The sequence below is a fragment of the Cupressus sempervirens genome, chromosome 5, assembly GCF_028749045.1.
Source record: "Cupressus sempervirens isolate cs-2001-9-10 chromosome 5, ASM2874904v1, whole genome shotgun sequence".
Classification (NCBI taxonomy): domain Eukaryota; kingdom Viridiplantae; phylum Streptophyta; class Pinopsida; order Cupressales; family Cupressaceae; genus Cupressus; species Cupressus sempervirens.
In genome coordinates this window covers 557448138-557469853 of record NC_143122.1, presented here as the reverse complement: position 1 = coordinate 557469853, position 21716 = coordinate 557448138, and positions in this window count along the sequence as shown.

The window sequence follows — 21716 nt, the reverse complement described above, 5'->3', positions numbered from 1 at the left end:
TCTTAGTTATAGAAGTGTATAGTAATTTTTTTAATAAATAAATGTGTAACAATTTTTACATTAATTATGATAATAAATATTTTATAAATAAATAGTAGACATTAAGAATAGTTAATTCAATTGAAATATGTATATAATATTTGTTATTTAAGTCAAAATTATAAACTGGATTTTTTCATTAATAACAAAATATTTTAATTGGTGAAAATTAATTCATTAGCTCGTATAAATGAATCAAACATAAAATAATATAGAACCAGAACTATGACAATTGCCTTTTTATCAATTCCAAAGATAAAACAACTTGGGCCTTATAACATTTGTCTTCTTATCAACCAATTAATTGTAGGAAAAAAATAACAAAAACCATATAAACCTTAAATTCTAAACTTTTATTTCCTTATTTACACTATAATTTTTCAATTATAACAATTTCAATTGTTTTGATTAAGTAAAAATAGGTTTTAAAGGACATGAAAGCTTTACAATAACAGAAGTCTAGAAATAAACATCAGAGAGAAGAAGCACAAAACAACATGAAACAGACCTCCAACAAAAATATTCATGAGGTCACACAAAATAGAGCTAGAAAAAACAACAAAAGTACAGCAAAAGAACAAAAACTGACTGGCCAAGAAGTCTTGATTAGGTCAATAGCCTGGTCCACCAGAGTCTACATATTTTCAATAGCAATCTTCACCTCATCCTTCTTATTGACTTCCTCATTCTTCTTAGAGTGAGCACAGGTGCATTTGCTTGGTCCCTAAGTCATAGACCCCAAAGGAGAATTCTAGCCCTTGTCACTCTCGTTCCTCTTCAAGAGGTTACTCACATTGTCTACCAACTATTTGATCAATTTATCTAGATTGCCCAGCTTTGTTTCCAATTTTGATACCTTCCCTTGAATACTACTTATCTCTTTATCCATAACCCTTTGTTTTGCTTCAAGTAGTGATATCTTATGCATGAGATTTTTCACCTCTTCTACATTCCCAATAACTTCTGAAAGTTTATCAATATGTTGGCCCAATGTTCGCTCCCCTTTGGAGGTTTTATCGAGTTGCTCCATTTCCTTGCCTAGTAGCTATATTTGTTTCTTAAGGGTACCTATCTCCTTTTGAATTGAACCTGGGTTGCCAAATAAGCCCTTGGAAGACCCAAGCCCACCTTCGGCATTATCACCCAAATCTAACATATACCCATGTTCTCCATCATCCTCATTGTTCGAATCACCAGTATTCCTTATTTTATTCCTATCCTTCTACCGCCTTAAGGAATTTATTTTCCTTTCCAACCGGTGAGCCAAAGGCTCATCATCACAAGGAGGAGAGACCCGATCATCCTAAAAGCCTTTACTCTTTCTTTTGCCTCCACTCCTCTTGTTGTAATGATCTCTCACAATTTCCTCCATGAAGTCACTTTCCTAGTTAGAGTCATCATCCTCAACAATCTTTTTCTTCTTTTTTGAGCTACTACCCGAGCCCTTTTTCATGCTTCCCGAACCCCCTTCAGCTTCATCTTGGGTATCTAAATCATAGCCCTTATTTGGGATGCTCCCTTACATTTCCTAATTAGCCCCTTTCAAACTCCTAGGTTTTGAAATTTTTTTAGACTTTAACACATTCATAATCAAGACCATTAGACCCGCATGGCAGACATGCTCTCCATTTGGGTCTTTCTGAATGGCCTAAGTGGAAATACTAAGAGACTACAAAAGATAAAAAGGAAAATTGATCTTCACATCATGTCGGAAATGATTTTCCAACATCAAGTGATACCCATATAGCTTGTTGAATCTCCTATCTAAAGTCAGATATTCCATTATCACAAACAACACAAAATTCCATGGTCGAGAAATAAAGGCCAAGTTATAATAAAAGTTACCTATTTTGACCAGATGATTTCTCTCCTATTCAATCTCCACAAAATCATCAATAGCCTTGTCTGAAAGCTTCCTTTCTTGATAAAAATTAATCCCATCCATGTCCAGCCCCGTAACCTCCACAATAACTTCTTCATTGATATCCATGCAATGGTTCCCAACCATCATAGAGCCATCCTTCCAGGATTTAATGAACTGGTGCATAATTGCTGAATTATTGCCTTTAAGCCTCTCCATGTACCTTGTGAAATTTCCCCTCCGCAGAATGTCCCACACCTCCAACTTGTTCTTCCACTTCAAGCAGCTAGGTGGCTCCTCCCTTTTCATCTTTCCCCCATTTTCTCAAAACCAAAATCACTAATTTTTGTTCTTTGAAAACCCCAAAATGCTCTGCAACTAAAAACCACACCACTATCAAAAATAGGAATGCACAAATTACCCAGAATCCATGTGAAAAGCCCACCTTTCTAATAATCATATCCCACCTCACTCCAAAGGAGTTAACTCATAATTGCAATTCACTGATACCATCATAATAAAAGTGTTTTTGTTGAGATCTCCATTTATCATACTTAATATGATGGCGACCATCTGGAGGTAAGGTCTCATATGACTCCCAAATTGTATTATGATCACTTAAACAAGCCACATTCGAAGCCCAATCAGCTAAACAATTGGCTTCTCTAAAGTTGTGAGATATAATGAATGATTGGAAAGAATTTATAATGTTAATATCCTTGGATATAATATTACAAATAGTCCACGAAGGTTGAGTAGTTTTATTTAAACAATTAATGATATTGAGGGAGTCACCTTCAACCCATTTGTTCTTCAAATTCATCCTTTTGGCATAGGTAAGACCATGAAGAGCAACAGAAGCTTCAGCAATGTGATTAGTTTGTCTCCCTAATGGTGTTACCATGCCTTTGACAAAGTCTCCATTAGAATTTATGATAACAACTCCGCAACCTGCTTTACCTAGGTTCCCTTTCGATGCCCCATTAAAGTTTATCTTAAACCGATTCACCTAAGGATTGTCCCATCTAGCATTATCCCTTGGGTTAGAATCCTTAATATTCACACCCAAACTCCTTATGTTCCAACTATTAAGTACCCCTTCTTCCCACTCATTACAAGGTTATTGTCCCAAACCACAAATTTTAATGTTTTCAATCATAAGGACCTTAATTAAACTTTTAATACCATGGAATATTTAAATAAAAGTTTAATGCAATTCTTATAAAGAAATAATCAAAGGCATAAACATTTTTTTAAAATAATAATAATATAATATCTTTCTTTCAAATTCATAATTTTATTTTGAAAAATTAACTATTTCAAATAAAAAGTAGAAAAATTAAATTTTTTTATAAAATATCATCTATATAAAATTAAAAGATGAAGTTTCAAACAAGTATTTATCATTAAATGCAAAGATAAATTACAAGAGCTCCCAACAACTATTTCAAATGTAAGTGTTTGCTTTTGGACTACAAGATATTTAGATAAAATTACTTTACATAGATTCTCTATAAACTTTTTTTACTATTTTCTCTTTGAACTGCAAGATATTTCAACAAAATTACCTTTCAAATTAATAATTTCAAATCTAAAATCTAAATTTCCTATTGAATGTAAGATCTATGAACTGTAAGAAATTTTAAAAATTCCTTATTACAAATATAAAAGCTAACCAATAATATCAATGAAAAATGGTTGTGAAATCTCACCTCTTCCAACTAAGGTGCTCAAAATTTGTTTGAAATAATTCAAAAAAATACCTAAATGAGCTCATTAAGGAGTACGTGAAAATAACTGAAGTGATGAAGAGCTATCAAAACTCTTTGTTTCAGAGTAATTCAGATGGACTTGAGTAGGGCATTTCTAAAAACAAAGGCATGCGCAGGAATGTTGGGAATTTACCAGTTGTGCACTACCAATAGATCCATTCAATCTCTACTAGAAGTGATTTCTTATGGTGACAACCACATTTGTGGATTTTATAGTAGAGTAAGATGGTGACTATCTTCTCAACCGTAAGGCAGTAATTCCATAGGTGGTGCCAATAAATCTAAACATCCATACAGTCAACCAAACGGAAGACTCCTGCACAACATAACCAACAAAAACAATTAAAAAAGGATTGAAAATTTAGGGTTTCATTTGTAAAGCACAACAGCAAAAGCTATACTTCAAATAGGCTAATAAAACACATGGAAATATCCTAACATAAATTGGCCATGTAGTGCCTTTTCAAACCTCCTAATACAATGTTGCATAAAGGGTGTCGTGTTAACCAAAAAATCAATAACCTTAACAAAATGAGTAAAATGGATCAAATGGTGGATAACATTTCAATCATCTTGCATTACTTTTTAGTAAATGCACTCCATCCATGTAATTTTTAAGTCTGAAAACTTCAGTATAGGTATGCCTTCGGCGTAATTAAGATGATAATCATATTGATATTATTTACACATTAATGAATATCATTTCAGTATTTTTCTATATTTAATAGAATCAATTATCTTGCATTGCTTTTCAGTAAATGCACATTGTTGATGTAATTTTTTAATCTGAAAACTTCAGTATAGGTACGCCTTCAGTGTAATTAACATGATAATCATATTGATATTATTTAGATATTAATGAATATTATTTCAATGTTTTTCTATATTTAATAGAAATATATAAATTAGATACCTACTAACTTATTTTTTATATCCTTGATACTACTAATTTATTATTATATTATATTAATATTATTAATTTATACAATTACTTTTCTATTTATTATTCATTAATTATTTTTTACAATTATATAGATTGATTTAAATCATCAAAAATGTATTGTACATATTAGTTAAGATATATTAACTATATTATTTACTTCATTTAATATTTTAATATTATTAATTTTATATTATAATTTTTTAAAATAAAAATAATATATAATTTCATAATATATTATCATATTAATACAAGTATACAATTTTTTATTTATTTTTTAATAATTATTTTTTATTTTTAAATATTTTTAGCTTGAATTTTATGATGTTTATATTTGAAATTTTAGTAGTCCACTATATTTCATGATAAGAAAAAGAATTAAAATAATAATATCATTTATAGCGAAAAAGTTTCATGTCAAAACTATTATCTTTAATAGATTTGTATAATCTTTACCTTATACAAATTAGTATCTATAGGATATATAGATTATCATTTTATTTAATTTTTATTATGAGATATAAGAATTATTTACATATTTAGTATAAACACCATTTAAAATGTTTTAAGTCTATATATCCAAGACCACCTAAATATGATATTCACAATTTACTAGTGCATTGTAGGCTCTTGCCTATCATTTAATAATGCTTATTAAAAATATATATATATTTTAGAAAAATGGAAATATTAGTTTATATCTATATTAACATACATTTATAATTACATCAAAATATATTTCCAAATTATCTTTATTATATTATTATAATATAGTCAATTCATCATATTTAACTATAGACTGTAAAAATATGATATCTTTGATTGATATCAGATTTTAAATATCAATAAAAATAAATATTATAACTGATATCATAATATAATTTTAATTCAATTAAATAATTTAATAATCCTCCTATTCATATATTTGTATTAATAATTTAAAAAGCCTAAATGTTACTCATCATCATCGTGTTTGTTATTAATTATTAATTACAATTATTATCTTAGTCTAGCTAACCATTAAAGTAAGTAATATTATTCTCATTATTTGCTTATATGAAAATTAAGGTAGGAAACATTCATCGATGTTGTAGAAGACTGCACAGGTACGATATGATGGATGTAACATAATATATGACATAGCGTTCAATTTGGGCAGCTTGATCAAGTGCAATATGTTATTTGGTAGCCAGTGCCCAATAGGACTCATATGACCATCTTCCCAACACGTCACATTACACATGGATTGTCTTTTCTAAATATATGATGATGATTGATTTTCTGGATAGATTTGATAATTAATACAATAACATTTCTTTGGTGTGATTCATTGAGCAATATTGTGTTGCTTGGAAGATTGTTGTTTGTTTAGTTTTTCTATATGAAATTGTTAGTTTGTTATATACAACAAGACAAACCAATATTGAGTCAGTGATATCATGAGCCTTTAACAACCTACAGTTCTAGTTCAACTTTCACTTTTCTAAGGATCTTCTAGGAATTGAAACGAAATCCTTAGATAGGCTCATAACATAGTTTTCCATTATGAACCATGACAATGATGGATATGTGAATAAATCATAGTTTAAAACTTGTCCATAAACTCAAGGTAGGGCAATTCACTCACCTTTAATGATTTTTTTGGATTTCTTTTTTGTATTGGTTTGATATGTTTCATATTAAATCATCTTCCATAGAAATGGCATTGTAACATTAATATTCTCAATTTGCAATAGAAATTTCTGCAAATATCTATAATTGATGCATTCACTTTTTATAAAGTAGACATTGAACTCATATGAATCATTTGGTTTATCACATAGAATTAACTTCACAAATCATATCATACTTCTAGGGATGACCATATCTTGATGAAACTCAATATGATTTTGACAATAAGTTTCACGAACCTTATTTATGCATACAAAGCAAGGGAACACCATCTCAAACATTCTCTGACCTCTTTTAACATCTGAAAATTCTTGCTTGAATACATCAAATAATTCACTTTGTATTGTATCGATAAAATGTTTGGATATAAATTTTTCATACTAGTCTCTTCATCTTTCATATGTATAAACTCCCTTTAATTGGAAGAAACACACGAGTTGCTAGTCCAATATTCAACAACTCATTTGTTTATATCTGTAGGAATTTTGTCTTTTTGAGGAAGTCTACTAATATTTACCCAATTCTTTTTTATTTTTTCGTCTAAGATATTTTTGCTCCTAATATATCTTTGAACAACTCTTCTTGATACATTTAGTAATTCATAAATTTCTTCAACTTGTCTTGTACATGTCAACCTCGTACTAGAAACCATAGTCATCAATGCTCTCTGTGTAGTAAATGAATCATTAACTTGTCTTATTAACTATGTTCAAAGCATTGACTAATTTTTCAAGTACCATTTCTTTTACTTAACCTCCTCAACTTTTCCTATTAGTAGCACCCAACAACTCCAAAATTGTAATTATTTCTTTTTTTTTGAAAAATAATTGACAAATAGTTGTGCTCTTCCTAATGAAGTTTTTATTTTTAAAATATTATTCCCACATATTTTTAAGATGAAATCTAATTGTGCCTTTAGGTACTGAAAAGAGAATCTTCATTCATCTCTATCAAACTTTGCATGTTAGAAAAAATATTTGAACCTTGACTACTATGGATTCCTTCCCCTATTTGAGTTGCATCTTCTTCAACATCAATAGGTTGCTCTCCATCATGTTTTGTATGACCTTCCATTTTGTCATCCCTTTTCTAATCATATTTCCTTGCTCAATTTATTTAATTTTAATTGCACAAAGTATTTAAATGGAGAGGTGAACAATTCAATACAAGAAAATATTTCTTTACTACTCCTTGATAAAAAGATCGCTTTCCCACTCTTTCAAAAAAATGCTTTCCTGTTCCTTTACAAACAATGCCAATTTTTAACTCAAAAAATCAATTCAAAATTGATTTATCTAATTTTTAAAATAAAAATTTAACCCTATTTTATGAGACCAAAATGATAAGTCGCTTATGCAATCTCTCGGGGGTTAACCCACACAAATACTTGACCGAGTAGGACTAGGACAAGTCCCACTCAATTGAGTTGTATGATGTGGCACGCCACAACCAAGCCATCAAAATATATAGAACCACAAAAATTTCAACTTCTACAACTTATTTCTTTATATAAAATAACATTTTAAAAACTAAACATACCCTTTTATAGATCTCAAAATCAAGAATTTGGACATATAATTTTTATAGTATTTATGTTAGAAAAAGTATGTTAGGTTTACTAAATATTGAAAGTAGTTATATTAAGTTTTGAGAAGGCATTGATTCACAAAAAATTGTTGATTTCAAGTAATTTTGACTTTGAATACTCATAACCAAAAAAAAATTGACTAGAAATAATTCTTTCTTTTTTCTTGTGCTAGCTATATATTTCATCTAAAACATATTTTGAAATCAAAGGAAAAAATATCTTTTGCATATATTTTTTTGGCTAGAGGCATCCCCCTCATTTGCATAATTTTGTAGCAAATGAAAAAATAAACTTTAAATTTTTATTTTTTTTAATTATCAATTCTTGTTCTTTATTTTTTTTAAAATTATAGGTATAAACTTCATCGAGTTTTTCACATTTCATCAATTTACACCATCTTCAAATTCCCAACAAAAATATTACTTTTATGTTGTTGAAGTTGAATAATTATGGTGTTGTTAAGCTTTTCCTTTATAAAACTATGATAGTTGATTATGCTTTTATTGTGCCTTAATATTACTATGGATTTCATTGAAAAAGTAAAGAAGGAATTTGAGGAAAAGGGAAAAAATATCAAGGAATCTATCCAAACCATTGTGAATCCTAGCCATAGAGTGATGAAGAATAGTATGGATAACATGAGCATAATGGAGTGCAAATTAGAGAAGGCTCATCAAGAAAAAATAATAGTGGATCCAAATTTAGATAAAGACAAAGGACAAGAGGATCCATTTAGGTCAAGCAAGACATCCATAGCCATTTTGAAGAGACATTTTGATAAAAGCACCTTGAGATTTATAGGAGTTGTAGAAGGTGGCTTTGGATTCTAACTTATGGCTGAAGTAATTGACACCTTAAAGAATCTAGTTTAGTTTTTAGTTGTCTTTTATTTTTTTGGTTCTATTATAGGATTTTTGTTGTTGTCGACTTAAATGTTTATGTTTTAGGCAGGTGCTTTGGTTATAGTTGGACTACTCCTTGTGATCTATGGTTTTAACTTGTTATGTATATTTTTATATATGGTTTTGGTTACTTTTTAAAGGGTTTCGAGCGCCCTTAGAATCTATTTATCTTATTGTCAAAAACATCAAATAAAACACTATTCACATGGTAACACATAACATAATATATAATAAATGTTAAAATGTACATATTTTAGTCTTAATTTAGACAAAGGCATTTTTAGATGACATTGCAAAGATGTAGTTGACATGGCTATGCCACGTATGTCTAGGACTACAGGAAATAACTTTAATCTCCCAATTCACACATGAGTTTGTTGAAACTTTACAACAATAAAAATTATTTAAAAACTTAAAAATGCTTGAAATTAGGCTACTAGAACCCCTTCCCTAATTATTATAACCAAATATATTATTTGACCATTGCACAACACCTAGTTATCTTATAGTAACACAAGGGCACAAATATGTAACACACTTCTCACCCACAGACGATTTGAATTTTGAATCGACATGGCCCTAGAGGGCCTAGACCTATATGGGATTCCAGAGTGCCTGAACCTGCACATGGTGTTGGCACTTTAGAGTGAAGATTCCCCTATTTTCTCAGGTAATGCTTCTAGTCTAGACAACATACATGAACCCCTTTTTTTGGAATCTAGAGTTGACTCTACTCAAAAGGAGGATGGGAACATTGTTTCTCCCCTGTCTCAAATGGAGGGTGGAAAAACACTTTTGTCAGGGGAAAGGATGGGAATCCCATGCTAGTGAATCCCAAGGTTACCCATGGTGCTACTGGACCGAAAATCTCCTTCTCAGATAGTGTTGTAGAAAGTGCCACTACCTTCCTAAAACATTGTGTGGTGGGTAGATTCATTTCCTTCCAACCTACAATTGAGATGGCCCAGAAGTGGGTGGCACAAAAGTGGTTTGTCAAAGGTAGTGTGAGCATCCCGATTATGTCTAACAGTATTTCTTTCTTTCTCTTCACAACTACCAAGGACCTAGTGGTCATCCTTTCTGGGACCTGGTACTATGGCAAACATTGTTTAGCCCTAGCTAAATGGCACCCCAATTTTGATCTTAGCCAAGAGCTCCAAAGCTTGGCCTTGGTGTGGGTACATCTGCCAGGCTTACCATTAGAATTCTAGGATGAAAAGAATTTGAGATGGATAGGATACACTGAGACAAATATCCTCCATGAGGTCATCACCATCAAAGCATATGAAAACTTAGAGTTCACCACTAAAGGAACCATCTTGCTACCTCTCAGAGTTGGCCTAGCCACTCAAGAAACAATTTGTCACATAGTTGATCTTAACCTTCCAAACAACATCCTTCTTGGTCAACCATGAATTCACTCCATGAAGACTGTTCCATCCACATATCATCAGTGCATCAAATTTCCACATAATGGCACTAAGATAACCATCCATGCAGATCCCAAACCCTTTGCTTACTACAATGTGATAAAATCTTCGTACACCAACCATTGTCCTAGAATCAAAATTGCCCACACCATGGCTAATTCCTCTAGCACCTACCATGATCTAGATATCATTTTAGCCTCCACCCTTTCCACAGTAAAGATCAACTACAAAGGTTGCAAAGAATGCAGTCTTTCAGACGCTTTTGTTGTCAGTGTTTTACCACTTGATCCACATACTCAAGGGCACCCGACATGTTAAGGGGCAAAGTTAGATATGACCCCTCAGCTCAAATAACTAGGACCTACCACATTTGTTACCAAAGGTATCCTCAATAGAGAGGAAACAAATCCTAACATCAGTACATGGCTATACAGAGAGCCACCTCCAAAAAGTGAAGAACTTCTTGATCACTTCAAACAAAAATACCCATGGTCCCATCGCCTTTCTACTAAGCAATGAGATTATCAAGGAGGTGGTCTAGGCTATCAGGAGTCAAGCATTAGGTAGCTTATGGAAGCATACAAAGAAAAGAAAAAGAAAGGCTTAGGTTATGGAATACCCACAATTGGGGGCACCACAAGAGAAGGCCATGCCTTCATAAACATCCAGAATAGTCCTGTTGAGGTTGAAGACATTCTTGAGGAAGTAGAAAAGAAATCCTATGACAATGTCTTCCTTGGTGAAATTGTCCTAGGAGCCTCTATCCTCTGCTAGTTATCCCTAAATCTTATAGACATACCACTCGCTCACCCTAAACTCATTAATTGGGACCAACCAATTGTTTTCCATGTTGATGAATTCACCATAGAGCATGCGCTCCTTAGATTCATGGGAGTAGAAACACCACATAAAAAGCCATCACCATAATTAGCATATGTCTACAAATTGGATCCAGAAGGTTACTTCAGGGAGGAGGAAATCTCCAGTCACAAAATTGAACAGAAAAATGAATCTAAAGAGCAAAAAAGAAAAGCAAAGGCATCCTCTAGTGAAAACTCCTTTGGAGCACCATTGACTGACTTTAAAATGGAAAGAAAATAAATGATGCATCCAACAGTGAAAACCTTTTTGAGGCACCCAAGGATGGAGATTTCACCCTTCCCCCACAGGATCATAGGCCTACAATATCATCAATCTTGGTCTAGAAGAAACTAGACCAATCAATATCATTCTGACCAAGATACCAAAGATCACATACATTGTGGCATTTTTACCACTTGAACATGCAAAACTTCTCATCAAAGTTCTTCATGAAAATGTTGGTCACTTTGCATGGTCCTACAAAGACATGTTTAGGTTGGACATCAAGTTAGTGGTACACCATTTGGTCGTCGATCCAAAGGCTAAGCCTGTCAAGCAAAAACTCTATAAGATGCATCCCAAAGTTGCTTTATTGGTTAAAGTGGATCTAGAAAAACTACAAGAGGTGAAGACCATTTGCCCAATTGACTACTCCAAATGGATCTCCATCATGGTACTTGTTACAAAGCCTTCTGGTGATATTAGGATTTGCACAGACTTTAGAGATCTCAACAAAGTGTGCCCAAAGGATGATTTCCTATTGTCAAACATAGACATGATTCTTGATCTTATCGTAGGCCATCAGCTCTTATCACTCATGGATGGTTTCTCTAGATACAATCACACTCAAATAGCAGAGGCAGATTAGCATCAGACTGCATTTACCACCCCTTAGGGAACATTTTGTTATAACGTGATGTCATTTGGATTAAAGAATGTCAGGGCAACATATCAACATGCCATGATAGTCATCTTCCATGATCTAATCCATAAAACCCTTGAGGATTACATGGATGATACTCTAGTAAAATCTCTTAATGCCCTTCATCACTTATCTCATCTCGAGGAAGTGTTTGATTGATTGGCTAGTACCATCTCATGCTCAACCCCAAGAAATGTGTCTTTGACATTACATCAGGAAAGCTCCTAGGGTTCATTGTATCATGACGTGATATCGAGATTGACCCTAAAAAATTCAAAGCCATCATGGATATGGCTCCTCCTAAGACACTCAGATAGCTTTGCTCTCTCTAAGGGAAACTACAATCAGTCAAAAGATTCATCTCCCAGCTCGTTGATAAGTGTCAACCATTTACAAAATTACTCAAAAATGATCAAAATTTTAGGTGGGACCCTATTTTCCAACATAACTTTGAACTGATCAAGCAATACTTGGTTAATCCACCTATCTTTTTTTCTCTAGTTGCAGGAGCCCCACTCATATTATACATCACAGCTACCCCAACTGGACTAGGTTCTCTTCTAGCACAACTTGACGATGAAGGAAAGGAGAGGGCTATTTACTACATTAGTCATACTCTAGTCGGGTACAAGCTCAATTACATACCAATGGAAAAGGCTTTCTTAGTTGTGGTTTTTACCCATCATTATATGTTAAGCCATAATATGCAACTAATATCCACGATTGATCCATTAAAATATATGTTGTCATGAACAATATTCACAGGGCATCTGGCTAAATGGGTCATGCTTCTTAGCAAATTTGACATCCAATATGTCAATAGAAAGGCTATCAAAGGTCAAGCTATAGCATATCACTTGGTAGATGTGCCTTTGGTTGTAGATCACCCTCTCATTATGGAGTTCCCAAAGGAACACCTTTGCTTGATAGAGGAACAACCATCCTAGAAGTTATACTTTGATAGATCTTACACATCTCATGGCTCCAGAGTTGGCATACTCTTGGTCACCCCTCAAGGAGATTACATTCCTAAATATTTTAAACTCTAGTTCCAATGTACCAACAACATCTCAAAGTATGAGGCCCTTATTGCAGGGCTCAAAATAGCAATTGAATGAAACATCACAGAGCTACAAGTCTTCAGAGATTCACAGCTTATTATCAAGTAGGTTATGGATGAATATCAGACTAAGGATGGCAAGCTTTAGCCTTACAAAGAATTGATAGATTAGTTGAAGCAACATTTTACTTAGATTCAATGCACATAGATACATAGATTGCAAAACAAGGTTGTAGATGCCATGGCTACCATTGGTTCACTTTTAGAGATCCCTCAAGAGGCTACATAGCATGAATTCTTAATTGAGTAGCTACACAATGATGAATCAACATGGGTATGCATCTTGGTTAGTCCCCAATCCCCATAGTACCATGAAATTTACACTTACCTAAAAAATGGTATTATATCTCTCCATCTCATACGAACCCAATGCTAGAACCTTATTTGCAAAGCATCTTGTTACACTATCATAGCTCAAACCCTATATCATCATGGCTATCATGAAACTCTCTCTTGGTGTTTAGACCAAAATGAGGTTACAATGGCTCTCAAAGAGGTACATGCCAAACTTTGTGGTGCTTATACGAGTGGAATAGTTCTAGCTAAGAAAATACTTCAGGTTGGGCTCATTGGATCTAGCTCGAGGAAACCTTGGATTGCTGTGATTTTTAGCTACTTCTGCAGGCTATTTATTTTATGGTTTAGATTCCTATTTTTCCCTTTTGGTTGTGAGGTAGGGCTTTCCTATTTTATTGTTTCTGCTCTGTTTCTACTTCAGTTTTTGGTAGTCGTTTGTTTGGAGGCTGAGAACTAGTGTTTCCCTCCGTTTCTGTATGCTAGTTCTACTCGGTTGGACAGGTATGAACATTTCCCTATTTTTTTGGATGAGGGTTTGGGATTTTACATCATTATGTTGGCCATTTTTGCATACGGTGTTCGAACTTGATTATTTTTGGATTTTTGGGGTTTTTGTGCCCAAAGGCCAAATGGGTTTTAATTTTGAAGTTTTCCAAAAATTTGGGGTTTTTACCTCGTTTTGTGTGATGCCCTATTTTCTCAAGTTTCCTTGGCACAAGTTGGGTTGTGGACTTGGATTATCAGTTTGGATATCAGTCAGAGATTTACTACACTTTATGTTGCATTAGAATGCGTGTCACACCTATACTCCCAACTTTGTGTTCAGTAGACTAATTTTATACCTGGTTTTATTGTTTCTTTTAGACCTTTGTTGTTGTTTCATGGACACTAGGATTCATATAGAATCTATACTCACGGATTGAGGCTGGTTGAGTGAGTTCATAATGTTTGGTCTTGTTGCATAATTGGGATTTGTGTAGAGTCCATACTCTCGAATTGAGGCCAGTTGAGTGATTTCATGATGTATGGTTTTATTGGTTCTTGGGATTCATGTAGAATCCATCCTCCCAAGTTATTTTTCGTTCAATTTTGTTTTGCATTATGTTCTCATCTAGTCCTTGTGTTGTGATCTCCATGATGGTGGTGCGACACACACGATTATGTACACGTACATTTGTTGGGTGACTTGCGAGGCTCGATCTTCTGTGGTACTTCCAGAAGTTATGATCATTAGGGTTGGGATGGGAGTATGCATGCCCACGAGCACTTGTCATAGAATGAGCATGGGTAGGGTAGGGTAGCATATAGAGGGGGCTTCTATCTCATAGCCTAGCAATCATGACACCATGGATTGGCAGAGGAAGCTTTATATAAGTGATAACTAAATAAAATGTGTGAATGGTAATAAAACTTAAGATAATAAAATGTTGTGCCGAGCCATTTTGTTGAGGGATGCTGAATCTGCACAATTTGAGCTTGGGATTTTTTATGCCAAGTGACTCTCCATGATGTTAGCCCCTACTTAGTAGCCTATTGAGTGTCTGACCAGGACCTGTACTCCTTGCATTGTCTTAAGTTCTTGGTTATCACCATCATATTGTTTGGCATGAGTATTAGCCATGGATGTTGTTTTGTGTTTTTGTGGTTGGATCATTATTTCCATCAGCATAGCAGGTGTGGACCTATGGGTGCCACGTGGTTGGGAGGCATAGCTACCTCTACCACTACTAGGGACTGGTGTATAGAGACGGTCTTATATCCTAGTACGACCATGGCTGGATGTCTTCACTTGATACTTTAGTTTACGGAGTATGCTTCTTGTGATTTATGCTTTCATTGGGATGTTGTTTATCATGTTTAGATGATCTTAGTTTTGATGCAATCCTTATTATGATGATTAGCATGTGATAGGTGATGTTATCTACTTGCAGGTTTATCTTCTGTTGTACTACAAGCATGTTAGATTTCCTTATGCTTTTGGTTGTTAGCATGTTTAGTAGTGATGTCCCTATTATGATAGTACCAATGATTTGATCGGTGGCTTGGGATGTTACGCGTGGGGGATGGCTAGGGCCCACGATGGTCTTATGATGCCATTGACAGTTGGGAGAAAATGCGTACTTGGTTTGTCATTGCAATGTTGCTTATGTTCACTATGATGTTGCTTCGATATGTTCTTTTTTGGTTTGGTTTATATGGATAGATGTTCCTCTTCCCTTGTTGTTTATGCACTCGAGTGTTCACTCCTCAATCTATGTGGATTCGGTACTCCTTGGTGTGGAGGTTGTGAACTTAGTTTTTCTCCATTTTTCACCTTTTGTGTTTTCCTTATGTGTTTTTGTGTTTCTATGGATGACATTTTATCAACATGGTGCGACACAAAAATGTATCGCACGCCCATTGAAACTCTGTCGTGCATTCCTTGATTCTATCACACACCTCTTAGAGAAATATTGCATGATACCGAAAAGTATCATACCTCCTTGTAAGAAATGTCATACGACACTCTTAAAGTGTCAAATCCTTTGGGAGAAGTATCACCCAATCTGTGACAGTGTTGCCCTCCTTCTTTAGAAATGTTGCGCAATACTTTTCTATGTTGTATTAAAGTATCGTCTAGTTGTTAAAAAAACTTGTGCAGACAGACAGCAGACACTTTTCAATCTAGTCCAAATTTTTTGAGAGTTGATTTGGATACCCTCTTTGGTGTTCTTCAACCCTATGGTGTCACATTTTGATTTCAGTTGTGTGTGTTTCAGTAGTCAGTCTCTTGGGGTTTAAAATATATTGTTTAAGTATAAGTTGACGTATATTTAATTCCTTATACGTATATTTAATTCCTTATACATATAAGGAATTAAATATACGTCAACTTATACTTAAGATATATTTTAATATATGCAACAAATCTTTTGAGATAGGTATCAAACCTCTTAGAGATAAGATCAAGATTCTAAGAAATTTCAAGGCTTCAGAAATCTAGACTTAGCCAATTTTAAGGGCTTCAGGATTTCAAACTTAGCCAAATTTTAGGATTTTGCATTCTACCCCAGCTTGGTGTTTGTTAATGTGTGGTCGTTTCTTCGATCCCTCATCTTGTGCGTGGTCATTGTTGGCTTTTATTTGTGTGTGTTAGTTTGGTAGTGGTGTTCAAAGATCCGTTGGTTGTCGAGATTGTGGTGAAGTCTTCCATTATGATCTTTGTGATCCCTATATGATGTTGTCATGTGCATTCATAATTGTAAAAAAAATATCTTGGCTTGTATTGAATCCTTGTTCCAAGGATCTCTAGGCAGGGCATTACATCTGGTATTAGAGCCCATGTTCAAACATTGGGATCTCTATGTATATGTTGCCCATATTGTTGTTGTTGTGTTGGTTGAGTTTGAGTTTCTTAGAGAAGAGCTCTTGATCTTGTGTTGTTTCAGTGCCTACTTGGGATGGACCTTCTTATCCAATAGATGCAACTAGATCAGTGTGAGGAGAAGGTAGTGGGCCTTTCCGAGTTTTGTCAGTGGAATCAATGTGTCTTCTTGATTGGTTGCGTGTGTGTGACTCTTTTTGGATGGAGCCACTAATTAGTTTCCATGTGTTGGCTTGTGTGCTTCTTCTTGTTTCTCCTTGCGGAGAAAGATGCATTGTTTCCTTGTTTTTTCCTAATTGCAAGTTATAAATGAATCTTAATTGTGATTCAGTGTTTTGTCATTATAGTAATGAAATGGTTCCTTTTATTAAGAAATAAGTGTTTATTGTGAATCATTGCAAAGAAGTAGGCTTGGGTTAATGACTTAAGTCCCCAATCTAATTGCTTCTTAAGCTTATGTAAATTGTATTAAATTGATGAATATTTTAATATTGCATTGCATGGAAAAATAATTAAGGAAATTATTGTTGTCTGCATATGCATGAGATTACTGATGGTATATTGCTTGATGTGTGCGAGTGTGTTCTCTAACATTGCTAGGATGATGCATTCCTTATCATTGTGTAGTAGTGTATCCCTCTTGTGTGACTATCCTCGGTCATCACATATAATGTGATTTGATTGATGTCTTGTTTTATTTGGTTGGAGGTACTTTCCTCATGTTGTTGGGCTAGCATTGGTTTTCAGTATTTTCCTCTCTTGGAGTAGTCATCAATTTTTCTCTATTGCTCTCTTTGTGGCTATTGTCACACTTGGATTATTGTTGAAATGAGCTCTTTTTTATATTTACTATTAGAATTGACAATTCCCCCATTTGGGCTTTTGATTATGTTTCATGATGACTATTCTAGATGTGTTTTACTGTTGCCCAGTTGTGTGTTGTGACTCTATCATGTTCATCTCAAACCTCTGGTAGTACATTCAAGGGATAATATCATAGAGAACATGCTAGTTTGCTTGTAGTAATTGAATGGTTTAAATGGCGATTAAACTTAATATTGTTCTGGAAAGAAAATTGAAAAGATATGTATTTGCTTTGTGGTAAGTGACTCTTGAACCCTTGCTTTGAAAACCTTTCAATTTCATTGTACATTAGTGCTCATGTTACATTTAAGTAATGAAATTATGAAAGATAAGTAATGATGGTTTTAGTGTGTGTATTACCTTTCATTCCATGTCTTATGTTATTTTGGGCATGTGTGTTCTTGAGTGGTTTTTGATGTTTCGTCAGTTGCTTGTCTTGGTATCCGAGACTATTATTTTTACCTATGTGGTGTTGTCTTGAGAGGTGACTCAAACTCTTAGATCTTAGGACTCTCTAAGCTCCATCATGTTGTAGTCCTTATCAATATCTTTTTGACACTTTTCAAATGAAGTCAATCCGAGTTTGGATGTGAAAGCTATGGCTTCTGGAGTTGCTAATCGATGTTTAGACTACCTTTTTGAGTAGAGGCCAATTCAATCATGACATATCATATTTATGGCCATTGGAGAAGTTTAACTCTTCATTTCATTCTTAATGGAAGAGTTATTTGGTCTTCATAATCTACTAGGTACTTTTTAGAGTTTGTGTTGAGGTTTGTGTATTTCCTGTAGCACAGAACCACCATTGTGAGGTGAAGTATGCTTTGTGAGCATTCCTTGCTCGAGGTTGATGTTGCCTTGTCATTTGGGAGTGATTCAGCTCTTCATGAGTCTAGATTCTCCTTTTTGGATGTTGACTTTGGCACATCTCCATATCCTTTTCTCTCTTGTGAGAGTAGGCTAGTGTGGTTATGCCACTAGCTCAGTTAGTTTTTTCTGTTGGGTATGTTGATGGTTGGTGGAATTGTGAGTTCCCTAATGCGTCTTGGGTTGATTTTGTGCAAAGGTTGATAGTTAATCCCTCTTATTCCTAATACTCTGTAGTTTCTTTCTCCCTAAGCTTATGTCTTCAAGAGGATTATCTCAGTCAATTTTTCTCATTAACCATTGACTTGAGGCTGGAGATTGAGTTTAGCGGCAGGTGGGGTGTAGTATTCCCAACATGGTGCTAGAGGGACATGGTATAGTTGGACACATGTTACCATCTTATGAGTTGGTATGCAGATATTACATGATTGTGTCCACTGATGAAAGTCTTTGCAACCTTGTGGAAAGGTGATATCTTGTATGGTTGGGTTGTGTGGCCCTAGTTCCTAGAGGTAGTTGAGCTTTTGTACCTTGGAGAGGTGTTGTGCTCCTAAGCTTGTTGGTGAGTAGTCTTTTGGAGTGTGTAATTTTTTTGGTAAACTATCATCCGCTTTGTTCTAAGGGTGAGTTTACGTGGATTCCAGAATGATCATGTGTGACATGATAGTATTCTTGGGAATTTGGGATGGTTATTCCCCATGATTCCAACTCTTGTTGGAAGTGTGTTGTGTTTTGACCTTGATTTGTGGTCATGTAGTAGGTGCATGTCGTAGTTGGGCACCTATTGATGAGGTAGAGAGGGTTTTTCCTTACCTTGTATGGTTGACTTTTTGGCTAGATGGGTGTTCCTAGCATCTAGAAGGTTCTTTGTTGGAGAACCTTGTGTCAGTGTGACACCTATTCTCTAGTTTTTGACCTATTTGGGGGTTGAAATGATGGTTTGAGAATGTTGGAGTGATTTGGGTTTGACTTGTAGAGAGTTTTTGAGTCATTCCTATTGCTCGCTTTTGATTTTGTTCTTGGTGTGTTTGGTCTCTATTCTTGGATTGCAGGCTTTCAGGAGTAGCCTAGTCTTTGGGGGGGGATGATGTAGTGCCTCTCCCATTTGACATTTGTAAGTTGTCCTGATGGATGCAACCTTGCTGATCTTTTGTTTGATGGGTCATGATTGTGACCATGAGTGGTCTACACTGTTGAGGTGATTTGATGTATGTTTCTTTATTAGTTGCTTTGATTATGCTTATGGCTGATTTATGAGATTATTATGTGATTTATGGTTCTCTGAGATTTGTGGTAGTGGTTGTCTAGATCGATGTGGTATCATGATGTTGTTCTATGATTACCCTGAGATGTGTGTAGAGATTGCACTATGTACTATTACCATGCTACACTGGACTAGGTTCTTGTAGCAGTGGTTGGTCATGTTTACGACTATGTTTGCTTATGTATTTTATGTGACCTTTGTTGTTGTTGTTTAAAAAACCTTTATTAAATCCTTAAATGATTAGAAATGGATTGTCCATGTTGGATTATATTGGTTATGTGTTGTGGGCATTTACCTTGTTATATTTTGATCTGAGAGATATTTGTTACTTATGTTATGTTTTACATTTGAGAGGACCTAAGGGTCGGATGTTGTACCTTGATTTCAGTATCATAGATGTTAGAATACTATGTTGTTCAGTTAATCATTTTGCATGATGATGCCATTTTGAGATGACAGTGTATTTTATGATGATATCTGGTTATCTAGTATTTGGACATATCATTGATTGTGTTATGTGATGGATTTAATGCTATGGTCATTTACTTCATTCCTACGTTGTTATGCTTTATATGAGAATGAGTGATGTAAATAGATTATTTTAATATAATTAAATAAATGGTTGAATTAGGTGATTTAATGTATTTATTGCTTTGGCTATGTTATTATATGCAATTGGACTTTATCGTGTTATGTAGTGTGCAAGATTTATATCCCTAGCAGTGGCACATGGAGTTAGTGATTCAATTGTTCATATTTTACCAATGTTGTCCCTGTATGGTTGATGTATAGTTATTTTAATTGTTAATTAATTCTTTTGATGATTACTAAATCCAAACTCATTTGCATTATGTGATTAGACCATTGAGCGTGTCTGTGCATCTAGAGGTTCGCATTGTCATGAAAGTTGTTAAAGCAATTTATGTGTTTTTGGGTTTTTGAGCTTTTTAATTGATTTATTTTAATTTCTGGCAGCTTTGCCATAGATGAATTTGTATTTCTAGGAATAGCCTATTTTCGTTTGGGTCGATTCAAGGTTTAACTAGGTTGGCTAGTTAATTTCCCTAATCTATTATTCACTTGAAAAGTGAATAAATATCCAAAAATGAATTTAATTCATCACTTCTCACTTTTGAATTAGAAAGTTTTGAGACTAAAACCCAAAATCCTCTTCATGAGGATTTACTATTTTGTTCGTTGTGGGAGCTACAAGCATGGGATCATCGCGAGGTTGGGCTCATTGAATCCAGCTCTGAGAAACCTTGGATTGTCATGATTTTCAACTACTTCTATGGGCTATTTATTTTATGGTTTAGATTCTAATTTTGTCCTTTTGGCTGTGAGGTAGGGCTTTCCTATTTTATTGTTTCTATTCTGTTTCTACTTCTATTTTTGGTAGTTGTTTGTTTAGAAGCTGAGAACTAGTGTTCCCCTCCATTTTTGTATACTAGTTCTACCCGGTTGGGTGGGTTTGAACATTTCCCTTTTTTTAGGATGAGGGTTTGGGGTTTTACATCGTTATGATAGCCATTTTTGCATATGGTGTCTGAACTTGATTATTTTTAGATTTTTGAGGTTTTTGTGCCCAAAGGCCAAATGGGTTTTAATTTTGAAGTTTTCTAAAAATTTGGGGTTTTTACCTCATTTTTCGTGCTACCCTATTTTCTCAGGTTTCCTTGGCATGAGTTGGGTTATGGACTTGGATTATTCATTTTGATATCAGTCAGACTTTTATTACACTTTTATGTTGCATTGGGATGCGTATCACACCCATACTCTTGACTTTATGTTTAGTAGAGTAATTTAATACCTAGTTTTATTGTTTCTCTTAGACCTTTGTTGTTGTTTCATGGACACTAGGATTCGCGTAGAATCTATACTCCCAGATTGAGGTCGGTTGAATGAGTTCATGATGTTTGGTCTTGTTGAATCATTGGGATTCATGTAGAGTCCA